This window comes from Rhipicephalus sanguineus, chromosome 7 (assembly GCF_013339695.2).
Source record: "Rhipicephalus sanguineus isolate Rsan-2018 chromosome 7, BIME_Rsan_1.4, whole genome shotgun sequence".
Lineage (NCBI taxonomy): Eukaryota > Metazoa > Arthropoda > Arachnida > Ixodida > Ixodidae > Rhipicephalus > Rhipicephalus sanguineus.
Genome location: NC_051182.1, coordinates 136686683 through 136702803, shown reverse-complemented (window position 1 = coordinate 136702803; position 16121 = coordinate 136686683).

Genomic DNA, 16121 nt, shown 5'->3' with positions numbered 1-16121 from the left:
GGCTAATGCAAGAGGAGGTATAGGGCACGAGTCTTTCAATATGAATAAAGGGAGTTCCTTGCGCTCCTCGGCACGTTGACTGCGGTGCAATAATGGAGGAAGAAAAAAAAAGGGCCGCCATTCCGCCCTGCGAAAGTGAATGTCCAGCGAAGCTGTATGAAACGCCACACATGTTGATGGGAGGGGCGGGGAGGGGGTTTGTCTTATTATTGCTTTGGAGTAATGGTAGCGATAGTCGCTTTGTGGTCGCTTTGGTAGACCGTGATTCTCCGCGACCATTTTCAGCCAGGCGAACTTGTTTCTTTGGTAAGAATTGTATTCGCGCTGTTTTTCTGGTGTCTCTAACTTCCGTGGTCTACCCATGGAAGTCTTAGATAGAACTGAAGGAGTTGCTAGACGGGTCTCCCTTTTATATATCAAAGCGGGAAACCGCACGCGGGGAGAAGGAATGGCGGTTTGACGTCATTCGAAGCCCTCGTGTGAAGTGCAAAGCAGCTGCAACCTAATCTTCACGGGGGACGCGTGGGAGGGTGTTCCCATTGTTCACAGGCGCCTTATCATTCAGCACGCGGTTTTGATGCTTGTTTTGCAGTTTTCTTAATTGAAACGAATACTGAGCTCTTGCTGTATGCCTGATTGCAAAGAAAGATATGCCGTTTGCCTTGAACTCTTAAAGGGCCTCTAGACCGCCCAGAGGTCGAAATTTAGTTGTGGCGTTGCAGTTGCGCACGAGTCTACAGCGAACGCGTTGGCCGGCTCGTCTGTCCACATTTCCGATGCGCTTCCTCAACGTCCGAGGTGAAAACGCAAGGGACGCGCGCATCTGATAGCAGAGGCTCATCTGCCATCGAGCGTGAATAGGCCCTATAGTCACTGTAGCAGGTAGAAGGTGTGGCAAGAGCTGAGACACGTCCTTTTCCGTGCATCTCTACTCTATAAATAACGTAATCGCAGATACCCACACAATATCACAACACATCGCAGAAAGTCAAAGAAAACCACAAGGGAAATACAGGAGAACCGCAGTTCCACTGTTTCTACAGATTTCGCACTGGGCGGAATTGCGGTAAGTTCTTTTTTCTTTCCTCCATGTGTACACACCACCGAAAGTCTGCAATTGCGTACTACTCCGGACCTCATCAGCTTTTAAGGCGAAAGCCTTAGGTACCTACGTTGGAGCTCCTCACCGCAAGACTTGGCGCCCCCAGCGTGCCGTTGCGCAGAAAAGCGTGCTGCGCAGCTGCGTCACACTCAGAGGAACGGCGTGCGAGCAAAACAAGCTGCGGAAGAGGGCAAAACCACGTACGTGTGCGTGTGCAGTGGGGTCCTTCTCCGAAGGCGTGCCGTTGCAAAGCAAACGGCGTCAGGAGGAGGGCTAGGCTTTCGCCTTCCAGCGTTATACGATCAGTCTTTTTCAGCATGTCACGGCGGCGGCGCCATTCCTCTATCGGGAAAGTCGCGAAGCACCTCTTGATCCCAGAGGTCTTCGTTCTGACGATACTAGTTGTCCCGGCCCCTAACAAAACATTACCAAAACGGTAGAGGGCAGCAAAGAAAAATGAAAAAGGCAGATTAGGAGGTAACGCCTACTTCTGTGATTTCTAACAAACGGGTGTACCATAAATTGGCACGCACTACAACTTTCCAATATAAACACCTGCCCTCAAGTCAATAATTAAAATGTTAATTAACGAGCTTTTGTTAATTATTGGCAACAGTGTCATTTTAACTGCGGCAAAGTTTTTCCGCCTCGACATAGAGTTCATGTGCGAAAACGGCGAGAGACTTACTGTCATAGGACTTTGATAAAAAGTTGTATTGTCTAAAAACACCCTCTATTGCTACAATCGCCCGTTCTCTCTGGTTAATCGACCGCGTTCTACGGGTCTCGATCGTATTGTTATGTGCAGGTACCCAGAGCAGCACAAGCCGGAGCAGTGCAACTCGGAGCAGCATAAGCAGTGCATCTCTGACAGGTAAACGGAACACCACGAGACATGTGCCTCCGCCGCACTGCATTGTTCTTTACGGGCGCGTATTCACACAAGGCGTTTTACCTAGGAATTATTCGTGAGCAGAAATTCCAGTCACTTATGATGATAGGCGTGCGCTAGGGGGGGGGGGGGGGATAGTGCTTTAGTTATCTAAAGGATTTTTCTATCGACGTTGGTTATATTTCACAATAAGAGTCAACATCAATAACGGCGTAGTTTCGTTTTCGTATCGTGAACTAAACAACCAACGTTTTCTCCGCCGAACCAATGAAACTTGACCTTCCAAGACGAAAACGTGCCTTTAGCGAGAAGTCATTTGGCGTGGGTTCGTTGGGTCTCTTTAGTCGCGAAAACATACACTTCTATGAGACTTCAAATGTTAATGATGCCGTATTTCTCTGTCAGGTTCTTTAACCACCCGATGCCTTCACTCTTTTTTTTTCCTTCCCTTTCACACGTTCAGGTCTGACCGTAAGTATTGCACCATGTCTTTCCTGCATGCAAAAAATAGCAGAAGCAGCTTATAATGCCTGCGAAAACTTTGTTGGGCCAAAACGGAAACCAAACCCCAGAAACACACACGGGTATATAAATGACTGAAGTTTGTCACTCCAGGCTGATATATAGATGCAGAGGCATTTTCCGGATCCCTCCACTGCGGCGTCTATCATAAGCATATGATGGCTTTTGGAACGTAAAACCCCAACAAATACTATTATAGCAGAGGTATTTTGGTGAGCAATTCATCATCCGTATCGAAGTTTCTAGCTTTGTTTACTGCACTGCTAATGAATGTAGTTCTGCGAACACTGTGAGCCTAAATTCCTCAGGAGGCATAATATTCCGAAGGTCGACCTTCTCGCCAGCACAAGGGTCCTCAGTAGCATCATGTTTTGAATCCCGCGTCAGACCACCAGTTAGCACAAACCGCTCTATGCTCCGCCTGCCACAGCTGACACTCGGCTGTCCACAGTAGGCAAATACTATGTAACACATTCTCTTGATCTTAAAGGAGCCTGAAAGAAGCCTTGATCTTAAAGGAGCCATAGTCAGAAAACGCTGCCGATCGGTTCTCAAGGCTGCTGAGAACATCGGAGCCAAACATTATAGCGCAGCAGGCGGCCTGGAATTTACAATGAATTATCAAAGTCAGCTAGAAATCGCTCGCTCTTCTGTCGAAAAATGATGCCATAAACCCAAAAGACCGCGCCATAAACCCAATGTCCACGGTCATTAGCTTATTTGAGCATCGGGAGCTGCATAGGCTACCGCGGCCGCCGCGGGATGCTTGACGTGACCGCACGCTCGCTCGCGATCAGACTGAAAAAAAAAACAAAAAAACGCCAGGCCTGCGCGGAAAGCGCAGCACAGTCACAGCGAAAGCTAGAAGAGCGGCATTTCTAGAGCCCGTTATAAACCATCTTGTGGCTACTAATACAAGTACATTAGCAACGTACCCACTACGCCACAAATCATAATTTTTGGGAAGTTCGGAAGCACCCACCACGACATTATTCGTTATTCTGCGGAGAAGCGAGGTACCATCTGTGAGGCATTATGTGCACTTTGTTATTGCGGTGGTTGATGACGATGAAGAATTATGGCCGAGCCCTTTGTAATGGGTTGGAAGCTTTAAACGACCCACTAGTTACGTAATTCATATTGTGTGACGCCCGGTCGTTATTTAACTGTGCCACCACGCTTTATAACATACGTTAACCGGAGAAACGAAGAGCGAGAGAGAGAAGGAATTAACTTTATTGAGAGCCTGAGGAAATGGATCATGGGAGCCTTGTGGGCTTCCTTGGCAACCAATAGAAGTGCACTTGCCAGGAACCCACTACGTTATAAATCATCATACTTTTTGTGAAGTAGGGAAGCAGCCCATATGCAATTTTTCGTCATTCTGCGGAGAACCGTGGTACTCGCTAAACACCTGTAAGGCATTATGTGCACTTTCTTCATGCTGTGGCTGATGACGATGAAGAATTATTGTAGAGGCCTTTGTAATGGGTTGGAAGCACTCAACAACCCACTCGTTGCGCAATTTGCATTGTGTGACGCCCGGTTACAGAATTCGCGTTTGTGTGACGCCTGGTTGTTATTTTACTCTTCTACCACACTACAATACATATGTTAATGTGGTTCCTTCCCGACAAGAAGCCTGTATAGGGTCTTTTTGCAACGCAGTTTCAAGCACCGGCATGGCTCCGAGGTAGAGCACTGGGCTCCCACGCCAGAGGGCCCAGGTTCGAACCTCGTTCCATCCTGGAAATTTTTTCTTATTTCCTTTTTTTTTTCTTATTTCGTGCGATAGTGGTTACGGACACCGGCGGCGGCGGCGGACAACTACGGCACCAAAAACGGCCGTTGAAATGAGCTCATAACAGGTTTCGCTGTAAAAGGACGTGCTCAAGCTCCTCACGCGCGCGGATGAACGGACATAGCTTCTTGCCCCTTCGTCACCCCCACTTTCCTACATACGCGAGGCCATAAACTCCTTTAATGAAGGCGTTCGATGATTGCTCGGAAAAGTATTACAGGGCCCCTTTAAAGGGACCGACAACCGCTCACAACACGAATTGAGATAACCCCACTAATAGAAGGACTGCCTATTGGCGTTGCCTAAAACGAACCCTGTTTTCTCATTATAACGCGGGTTTATATTATTTCTTCACTCAAGATTACTTTTGGCGCCCCTGGACGGCAAGAAAGTGAACGTGCACGTGTACCTATAATGTGACCTTTTACTGGTGGACGCTATTAATTGTCTCTATATTAGCGTTGAAATACTGCACACTTTTTATTGTAACCTTTTCTAACGTAAAATGTGCAGATATGCACTCTTTTGCACTGAGCAGAACAGTGGTGCCGCCTTTGATTGACGTATGACCCGATGCTCATGAGCGGCAGCATGAACGTCTTTAGCTGAGGGCCTAGCGGCACCTGCCGACGCTGTTGGAAAATTACGAAGAGCGCCTCGCGGCCTCCGAGAGTACCTCCGGCGCCACGTTGCCGGAGCTAATCGCGGAGGCCACGAACGCCTGTCTCGCGCGGCGGCAAAGAAGTCTCACGTGACGACGAGCGTTCGAAAAAGTTATTCTACGTGCTTTTAAATGCGAAGCATTTCTTAGCGAACTTCTGCGACTTTTAGCGTATCTATCTATCTATCTATCTATCTATCTATCTATCTATCTATCTATCTATCTATCTATCTATCTATCTATCTATCTATCTATCTATCTATCTATCTATCTATCTATCTAGCCGCCTACGACTTTGTGCTCTCCTGGCCGTTTCGTTAATCGGATGTATACCAAAATTGGTGTGTCATAACATGGTTTTATTACGAACATAAATGACAAGTCATATCACGAAAATCATGACATGCGTGTCATGAACCACATGATTTACATTCCACGGCCTTTGGGCTCTTGCGGCCGTTCCGTTAATTTCATATATACCAAAATTGGTACGGCGTGACAAGATTTCATGACAAACATAATGACATGTCCTAACATGCAAATCCTGCCGTGCATGTCATGTGCAGCATGATTTACATGGCATGGCCTCGGGGCGCTCGCGGCCGTTTAAATGAAGGGATATATACGAAAACTGGTATGCCGAGACATTTCTGTATGACGAACATAAGTGTCACGTGATAACATGAAAATCATGACATGCATGTCATGTACGACATGATTTGCATGCCACGCTCATGGCGCACTCGCGGTCGTTTCGCTAGATTGATATACACCAAAATTGGTATTGTGCGTAGTGACTGTAGGAAGAACATGAATAACAGGTGATAGCATGAAAACCATAACATCCATGACATTATCTCATGCTTTACATGCCACGCTTGCATGATATACACCAGCATTGGTATTGAGCGACACGACCGTATGACGAACTGTATGACAAACGTAAGTGAGAGGTGGTAACATGAAAATCATGACATGCAAGTCATGTACGATCTGATTTACATGCCACGCTCATGGTGCGCTAGCGTCCGTTTCAGTAGATTGATGTACATTAAGTTTGGTATTGCGCGATGTGACTATATGAAGAACATGAATAACAGTTGGTAAGATGAAAACCATATGACACGCATGCCATGTATGTCATGATTTGCATGCCACGCTCATGATGCACTCGTGGCCGTTTCGCTTGCTTAATATACACCAAAATCGGTATTGCGCGACGCGACTGCATGACGAACGTAAATGAGAGGTGGTAACATGGAAATCATGACGTGCAGGTCATGTACATGATTTACAAGCCACACTCATAATACATTCGCGGCCGTTTTCCTAGCTTGATATATACCAAAATTGGTATTGCGCGACGCGACTGTATGACGAACATGAATAAGAGGTGGTAACATGAAAACCGTGACATGATGTCATGTATGTCATGATTCACATCCCGCGCTCATGGTGCATTCGCGGCCGTTTCGCTAGCTTGATATACACCAAAATTGGTATTGCGCGATGTGACTGTATGAAGAACATGAATAACAGGTGGTAACATGAAAACCATGACATGCATGCCATGTATGTCATGATTTACATGCCACGCTCATGGTGCATTCGCGGCCGTTTCGCTAGCTTGATAACACCAAAACTGGTATTGCGCGATGTGACTGTATGATGAACATTAGTGACAGTTGGTAACATGAAAAACCATTATATGCATGTCATGTATGGCATGATTTACATGCTATACTCATGGTGCACTCGCGGCAATTTCGCTCGTTTGATATACACGAAAATTGGTATTGCGCGATGTGGCTGTATGACGAACATAAATGAGAGGTCTTAACATGCCACTTATGTTATGCATGTCATGTACGGTATGATTTACATGCCACTGTCATGGTGCGCTTCCGGCCGATTTGTTAACTGGATATATACTAAAATTGGTATGGCATGACACGAGTGCGTGATGAACATAAGCGACACGTCATGCATTGTATATACCAGAATATGCGTTTCATTGGCATGGTGTATACTAGATTGTGCATGCATGCGTGCATGGCAAACATGCGATATATGGTGGACTAGATGACATGGCATGAATGATTTCGTTTGGCTCAAAGACAAACAAGGCGATGTATGCAGCTCTTTGCTGGCTGCTTCGCATTACATTGATTCCCACAGTGCGTGGGATCTGCCGGATTTTTTAAATATTCCAAAACGATCGAAAATGTCAATATGAACGTGGTTAACCACAGTTTCACCCACTCCTGAGAAAGAAAAGCCTTGAGCATTATGCGAGGAGGGCTATATGCTGGAGGACGGGTACGTAAATTTCAGGGGCTTTTCTGATCGAAAAATACAGCTAATAAAATAACGACGCGTTTTTGGGATTAACCGCTGCAGCTACAAACACTACGAAGGGTGAGATTTCTATTGCGCCGTAAAAAACTGTGTCGAGAAAAATCGGTTGTCGGTCCCTTTAAGATACTTCATATGTAACTGCGGTCGTTTATACACGAGATTTACGTTCATTGAATGTTACAGTTTCATACGTTCAAGATTTCAGTTTCCCTACACAGACGACCTGACTCTGTCTGCTTAACATCCTTGCCTTTTTCTTGTGGGCTCTCTTACTCTCTGTTCAAGTCCTTTTGATCACCTTCATAACACGCTTAACCCACATTTGCACGCAGGAGTCCACCGTTGGGCCCGACGGTCAGCTCACTACGACGAGCTACACACTGCCGACGTCATCACTTCGCACCGATTTGACCACGTTGCCGCCAGAGCACGCGGCGCAAATCATCGACGCGGCGGGGCGCCACCGTCGCGTCCGCATCCGCTCCCCCGCGTGGCGCTCGTCGCCCAGGGTGCTCGCGACGCCTCATCTCTCCGGCGCCGTACCCATCGTGGTTGAACCGTGAGCAAAGCTCGCTATTTTGTACCGCTAGGAAGCTTTGGCGAATGCGGTATTCCGTCATGTGTATCGAGTGCTACCGGATCGACGATGACGATGAAATGTGGCTGACTCCCTTCCAAATGACTGAAAAGATAGAATTAGTGCAGACTCTTAAAAGAAAAGCTGGACCGAAGGAGCGCCGACCACAAGAACATCGCCATTTTCTACCACTGTCATTGTTGCCTTTGCAATTATTTGCCTTTGCAATATAAATCAAACACTGGCATTTTGACAAATTAGAAACATGCAGGCTGTGTTTAATGTTCATCAAAAGATTTCTAGGAAAGATTCAAGACCACTCAAGCAATTTACTGTGCGCAGAACTCGCGGCGCAGGAACATGCGTTTGCACGCACGAGTTCTTGCTAGGTGGCGCCACAACGATCCAATTGAGTTCGAGATCGCGGCCGATTGCGCGTCCTGGGCACAGAGTTGCTGAGCGGGGTTGCCACCTGCCCGGTTTTAGACCGGCTCGTCTGGTTTTTTAGACAGTGGGGCGGTTGCCGGTCCGTACCTAAGACCGGCCATCATTGGCCGGTCTTTTGGCCATCGCATCGCGATTTCTTCTGCGTTTTATAAGCGTAAATAAAGCAACTTCGAAGGTACTAAATATTTCTCGTCAATTACCAAAAATCTCACGCGATCTTCAACTAATTTGTATCCTCTGCCCGTAAAAACTCGGAAGTAGGATCCCTCCAGTTATACCGATCATTCAACTAGACCGAAAAATCAACATCAGTGGTTACGTGCCTGCATCATGAGCGCCCGCCTTCGAAACAGCGAAAATTACGTCAGTGTCTGTTCCGAAAGACTGGAGACTCCTGGCAGTGGACGACATGTGTTAATAATAATTACTGTCGCTTTACGTCCCAATTGGACGGCGTGTATGTGGACGGAATTTGTTTTTGTGCAAACAAAGTAGTTCGTTAGCTCTGTTTTTTAACAGCGAAGCTGTTTTGCAAATCGTTCTTTGCCCGGAGAACAAAAAAAAAAAGCTATCGCCATCATAAACGGGTATGTGCCACAGAAATTGGGTAGACGACGACGTGCCCGTAGATCTATGAAAGGTGCGAACGCTTGGTTTCAGCTCGACGTCCTGTCTTTGCAGTTTGTACATCCGTGTCGTGTCCGCGACTGTCTGTGGTTTAACTCGAACCTCTCTGCACTGAGAATCAACGTAGAAACTACCTAGCATCACCTAGCTAAAGTCTAGCAACGACCTAGAAGCAACCTAGAAACAAGCTGCATCAACTAGCTAAGGCCTAGGAACACATAGAAGCGACCAGATTAGTCTTCAGAATCAGCCAGTAAGCCTTGCGCTGCTTATAGTAGGCTTCGGCAATTTTTTTTGCACATGTACATAACGTTGACTTCTGACTAGGCAAACAATGTTACAATCCATCACATTGCGTGTCAAAGACTGAACATGGTGGCTTTTATTTTCAGCATAAATTCATCCACCTGTATAATTACAGGTGGTTGAATTACAGGTGGTTATCACTCCCAAGTGATGAAACAATCTAAAGCTTTCACGTGGCTATCTCGCAGCGAGCAACGTTCCAACAAGAGGCTGCTCGTGGTGTGCGTGCTGCTTTCCATGATTCTTCTCTTGCTCCTTCTAGTGGCTCTCGTGCTGCTTCTACTGACAGCCATGGCAGGTGCGCACCTGACTACTTTTTTTTACATTGTTATAGAAACGGTGGTGAACTTCTACATCTTGAAGTATCGTACGCTCCGAATCCTGTTATTGATTCATTTCGCTATATAGACTATTGAATACACAGAAACACTGGCACTGCTATGCAGTGCTTGAACACTGACATACAATGACTTCGTCGTCATAGATTTTCACACCCCCTCGCACGTCCCCATATTACAAGTGAAACTCGTCTTGCACCCCTGTGACGTCACGAGAGAGACGATGGGTACGAGGAGGAAAAATAAAAAGCAGAGAGTTGTACCGGGACCCTCTCAGATAGGCCCTCCTGCAATGCGGCAAGCGGCAAGGAGAAGAGAGGCTTGAGAGAAGAGACATACATGATGCCTCCTACCCATGAATAGTACCGCGCTCTATGTCACACAGTTTAATCAAAACCGGTAGCCTTCAAAAATTGCACAATCATTTTCATTGATTTTCGTAGCATTGCTGCAATCGGCTGTGCGTTAGTCAGCGCCGTGGTTTGTGTACTTCCTTCGTCCCGTCTCTTTAGCGCTGCTTTCTACTGGAAGCCAAGAGTACGTCCCGCAACCAGTCCTCACTCCAAGTTTCCCAGATTAATATTACCCTACCACATTCGCTATCTTATGTGAGGTGCTCGAAAGTTGATGAAACTTCTTATAGCCCTCTATACATACTAGACGGCTGCAGAGTTATAGTCAGTGCAGGCTCACTCTACATTCTTAATGGCGGATTGTTGCATTCTGCAACGTTGCCTGAAGGAACAGTCTGTTCATACTGCGTAATTTCGAGTAATATCGCTTCGCAGGTGCGATGCAGCCCACTACCACGAGGACCACTACCACCACAACTACAACCACTACAACTACCACTACCACTACAACCACCACAACTACTACAACCACTACCACTACATCTACAACCACTACAACTACCACTACCACTACAACCACAACAACTACTACAACCACTACCACTACCACTACAACCACTACAACTACCACAACTACTACAACCACAACAACTACTACAACCACTACCACTACCACTACAACCACCACAACTACTACAACCACCACAACTACTACAACCACTACAACTACCACTACCACTACAACCACCACAACTACTACAACCACTACCACTACCACTACAACCACCACAACTACCACTACAACCACCACAACTACTACTACAACCACCACAACTACTACAACCACCACCACAACAACTACTACCACTACAACGACCACTACAACCACGACGACCACTACTGGTGAGTAAACTGGCCCTTTCGTTTTTGTAGTGACCATTCGCATAAGTTAACGTTAAGCTGAAATTTCGCTCGTGTCGTGAATAGAATAATTGCATTTTCTGGGACTGCATAAAGAGGACGAAAATGCTGAGCGCATGCAACCACCCACGTTCGAGTTGGTCCCATACATTTTAATGCGAGATTTTCCTCCAGAGCAGTTCTTGTATTCTCGTGGCATCACCAATCTAACCTTTCTGAGCTCATACTGTTCTTGATCATCCCCTTTATGATCATACTATGTCTGCCTTAAAGTATCCTTTCCAAGAGTTACGCTCGCGTACCTAATGCAGAATATATATGACTGTACTTGTACAATCACTCATTCGCCCCTCGCTGTCACTTTGACCTGCCTCTCCACGTGATCACTCAGCGTGTCTAATTCACTGAATGACGGATCACTATGTCCGGCTGTAAAAGTCCACCTAATTACTGCAGTGCTGGTCGCCTGTCTTATTAAACTGTCATTTATTTTCCTGTCAGTCCAACTATTCTTCCTGACTAATATGTATCGCCGTACAGACATACTGTACCTCTGTCTGCCTGCCTTTCTGTATATCTGCCTGAATATTTGTCTGTCTGCTTGCTTACCCGCCTGCCTGCATATCTATCTATCTATCTATCTATCTATCTATCTATCTATCTATCTATCTATCTATCTATCTATCTATCTATCTATCTATCTATCTATCTATCTATCTATCTATCTATCTATCTATCTATATATCTATCTATCTATCTATCTATCTATCTATCTATCTATCTATCTATCTATCTATCTATCTATCTATCTATCTATCTATCTATCTATCTATCTATCTATCTATCTATCTATCTATCTATCTATCTATCTATCTATCTATCTATCTATCTATCTATCTATCTATCTATGTCTGTCTGTCTGTCTGTCTGTCTGCTGGCCTGTATGCCTGTCTGTGTCCCTCTCTCTGTCCATACCATTTCGCCTGTCCGACACTGGTAATGCTCATTTACACTTTATTGTTCTTTCTTATCTGCATTGTTTCAGTCGTTATCTTATTTTAGACTGACGGATGTAATTCAAATCCCCTTTAACGTAACTTCCGATTGATTGATTGATTGATTGATTGATTGATTGATTGATTGATTGATTGATTGATTGATTGATTGTGCCACTTTCTGACCCCGGCAACAGCAAGACCCATCAAGCTGGTGTATCCGCTCGTCTGCACCGTGAGCACGAACTACAAGAGAGGCGGCAGCCTGCCGCGCGACGGCCTGTGCGGCTACATATTCTACGATTCCCTCTACAAGGGTGGCGCCAACTCCCTCGCGAGGACTTTGAGCGCTGACGTCAACGCGTTCGCCGACCGTGCGAGGCACAACGCCTTCACCGAGTTCGGGATGTCTTTCGCCATCGAGTGAGTTGTGGAGCGATGGTGTAACGCAGGGGAACGCAGGGGAACGCAGGGGAACGCCGCTCTGCTATCCCACGCTATGCTATCAACACAACGCATTGTTAAGTCTTAGATGCCTCCTCAAACGCGAAAATTGACCGTCGGCGTCGGCTGAGTCCCGGGCCAGCGGCGTCAGCAAGAGTGGTGAAAAAAATCATCATCAGGTGATGACGTCACCACAACATGACATCATGACGTCAAATATCGCCACAATTTGTGACGTCATCACATGACACCGTCGTTTGGCCAAAGGTGTTAGGGTGCAACAAAGTTGAAAGCCACGTGAGGCTTAAGCATCATAAAGAAGTCGCAGTTTCGCCGCAACGGCGAAGCAATGAATGCGATAGCAACATATTGGAATGTAACGCGAAGAACGGAAAGCAGCTGGAAATTTCCTCGCTCAAGCGCAAAGGACGCACGAAAAGAACACACACAGGAGGAGCGCGAACTATCACGTGTCACAGCTCGACACTTAAAGCGCGCTGCTCGAACATAAAGGACGCATGAAACGAACGCACAGGTGCACACATGACGAGCGCGAACTAAGAACTGCCACAGTTGTTACTTATTTCTGTTTGAACCACGCGCTCGTTTCACAAACGCGGCCGCTGCAGCGAGCGAAGGGTCCTTCGTGCGCTCTGTAACGCTCTGTAAAGAACGAGACATACAAACAGACCCTCCCCCCACCCCCACCCCCACTCCACGAGACAAGCGCGCGCGCAGGCGACCATGCACTGTAGAGCGAAGTGCATGGAGGCGTGAGCGTTACACTACGAGCGGGGCCACGACCTTTAAAGCGCGCCCTCGCGCACTTCGCGCCATCTCGCTGGTGAGCAAGAAATCACGCTGAAGTAAATGCTATATATAAATAGCTCGTCGTTAGCATGCTGAAAGACGGTACTCTTCGTGGCCTAGCCGTCCAACGCTGCGCGCTGCGGAGCGAGAGGTCGCCCGTTCGATTCCGCGCGTCGGAACGTATTTCTGAGTTATTTTTCTTTGTGGCTTTTATATATATATATATATATATATATATATATATATATATATATATGGGCCCGGACGGCGACGCCGACGGCAAAAACCAGCCGAGAGTGTCCATATAATTGTTATCGCAGTAAAACGCCGTAAGGAAGAACAGAATTATGCGAAGCACTAGCAAATCTTCGAACAAGTAAAGTTTGTTATCCTTTCAGGTATCACCCACCATACTACGTTCCCTTCTCGCGTGCACATACGACACTAAGTGAACAAGACCAAAGGAATGTTGATATTCTTACGATTACTATAGGAAAAGCTAACTAGATCTGTTAACGTAAATGTACTGGAACTATTCATGTTTGTGTATGTACATTTGTCGGGTTCACAAAAGTGATTGTACATTAAGACATGCATTGTTCTTTTCATTACAACACTTTTTACTATATAAGAAGTTTTTGTAGTATCATCGCGTATTGTGCCTCTAGATTTCCTTAGGTGTTTCGTGTTGTCATTGGTGTTATACGGGTGACCACAGCTTGTCAAGCTGCGAAAACACAGCTCTTTTTTTGGCCACCTATTTTCGCAGTGACGGTGAAGTGTATTGTTTTCGGCGCAAGATCTATAGACAGTCTATTCTATATATATATATATTTGATAGTGTGGGTAATACTTCAACCTTTATACTGCAGCAATGCCAACCTGCTGACCGAGTACACCACCCCCGCCTTCCAGAGAGGGATAGACGCTCTCGTTCAGAAGCAGGTCATCCACTACGGCATTCTGGACATGCACCTCCAGTGGACCTCCAACGATACTGTCGCCCAGGCGTTGACGATATTGAAGGTAGGTGCGCGACAGAGATAGATAGATAGATAGATAGATAGATAGATAGATAGATAGATAGATAGATAGATAGATAGATAGATAGATAGATAGATAGATAGATAGATAGATAGATAGATAGATAGATAGATAGATAGATAGATAGATAGATAGATAGATAGATAGATAGATATTCTCTCGGACACCCACGGTAGCGGTGCTCAATACGTTAATAGCTTTCACCTATGTATTTTTGTTTTATACCGCTAGTGACTGTAAATCGCCTGTGATTCGATAGGGATCAAACCCGTGAGAAGTCGCCGTATTGACAGTCTACAGACCTTTATGACCCACTTTAGCCGTTGCAAGGGTTGTTCTTTTCTGTTGTTCCACGCCAGCGAGTCAATGACCACCTTGCCACGACAGCGGGCACCAGGACACGGCAGTCCCTAATGGCCATCGGCATGTCGCTTGACGAATCCTCTATGAAACGCACCTACATCGTTGACCTGATCAAGTGAGTTTGGCGTACTTTCTTTTATAGCAGAAACCTTATCATGTCTCATCAGTAAAAAAATTGGCCGCGTATCTGCGTGCTTCGCTGCAAATGTCGTCTAAAGACGATAGAATAGGGGCTGCGTGAGATATGGACGCCATCTGGCAAAACGTCGGGAAGCACGAGTGCTGTGTTGCGGGCTGGTAGTCCCGGCGCAGCAGCAGGCGAAGACCGGCGGTGACCAACGCGACCGGCGAGGACGCCAGCCAGCCCGAACACGCGGTTTGGCGCGAAGCGCTGAAGCAGAAGAAACGTCCGCACTGAACGAGTACTCTCCACACACTCTTTTATGTACACGTCGCCTGGGTAAAACAAGAATGCCAGAGCGGCGCCCCATGGCATTCGTACAGTGCAATACAGAACCGAAACCGAAACACAACAATTAGCTCGTGCAGAGGGCACGGAGGAAGGCCAGTTTCAGCGCAGTCGCATTTTCAGCGCAGCTTAAGAAACTAGGGTCTTTAGAATTACGTATGTATGCATTTTCTATTAAAGGAACACACCACCTAATACACACCTAGTGATGTTGCGCCTCAGATATGCGTGATATTTACTTTTGGATCGACAAGGTTCACAAGTATGAACAGCCATACCAGTTCAAGATGGCTGGCCCTTGGGCAAGTGGTTCAACTTTGGCCGAGTGGCTGATTCGAGTGACGTGCCGACAAACAGAAACAGACAGAAAGACAGACCAAAATTTCTGCGTTTAAGTTCCCCAAGAAAGACTATCGTCTTTAAAAGAATCTGGCATCCGGCTACCAAAAGGCACGAGAGCAAGTGGTGGCGTGATATGGTGACGTCATAGTGACGTCGTTACATGACATGTTGCTTTGGGAAAAGGTGGACCGACCCTGTAGGCATTGCAACGCCTATTGAGGCGCAGAAAACTTGAAGAAGGAGAAGTGTGGAGGTGTAGAATCAAAGGGCTTTTAAAAAATTGCTGAAGTGGAAATTATGCCGCAAGAGCGAAGCCAAACCCACCCTAAAATGGCGGCCGCGGCCGCCATCTTAGCGTGGGCATGGCTTCACTTTTGAAGGTGAGTATGGGATGTTGAACGTTCGCAAGAAAAACCCCACCTTGAAATTGACTCACTCGCGAATGGTCAACATACCATAACCTTTTAAGGCGAAAGCCTTAAATGCCTCATGAAGCGCGAAAATTCACCGGCGTACCGTGTCGACGTCCCCCGTCGGCGGTGTCAACGCGAGTGATGTAAAAAATTATCGCGTGATGATGTCGCCATATGACGTCATCATGGCGTCACAGATCACCGAAATTTGTGCCGTCACACGCTGACGCCATCACATGACATACTTGCTTAATAAAAGGTGGGCCGATTGCGGAGGCAGTGCAAAACTAGCACAGGTGCCTCGGATCCTGGAAGTACCAACCACGTTAGGTGCAG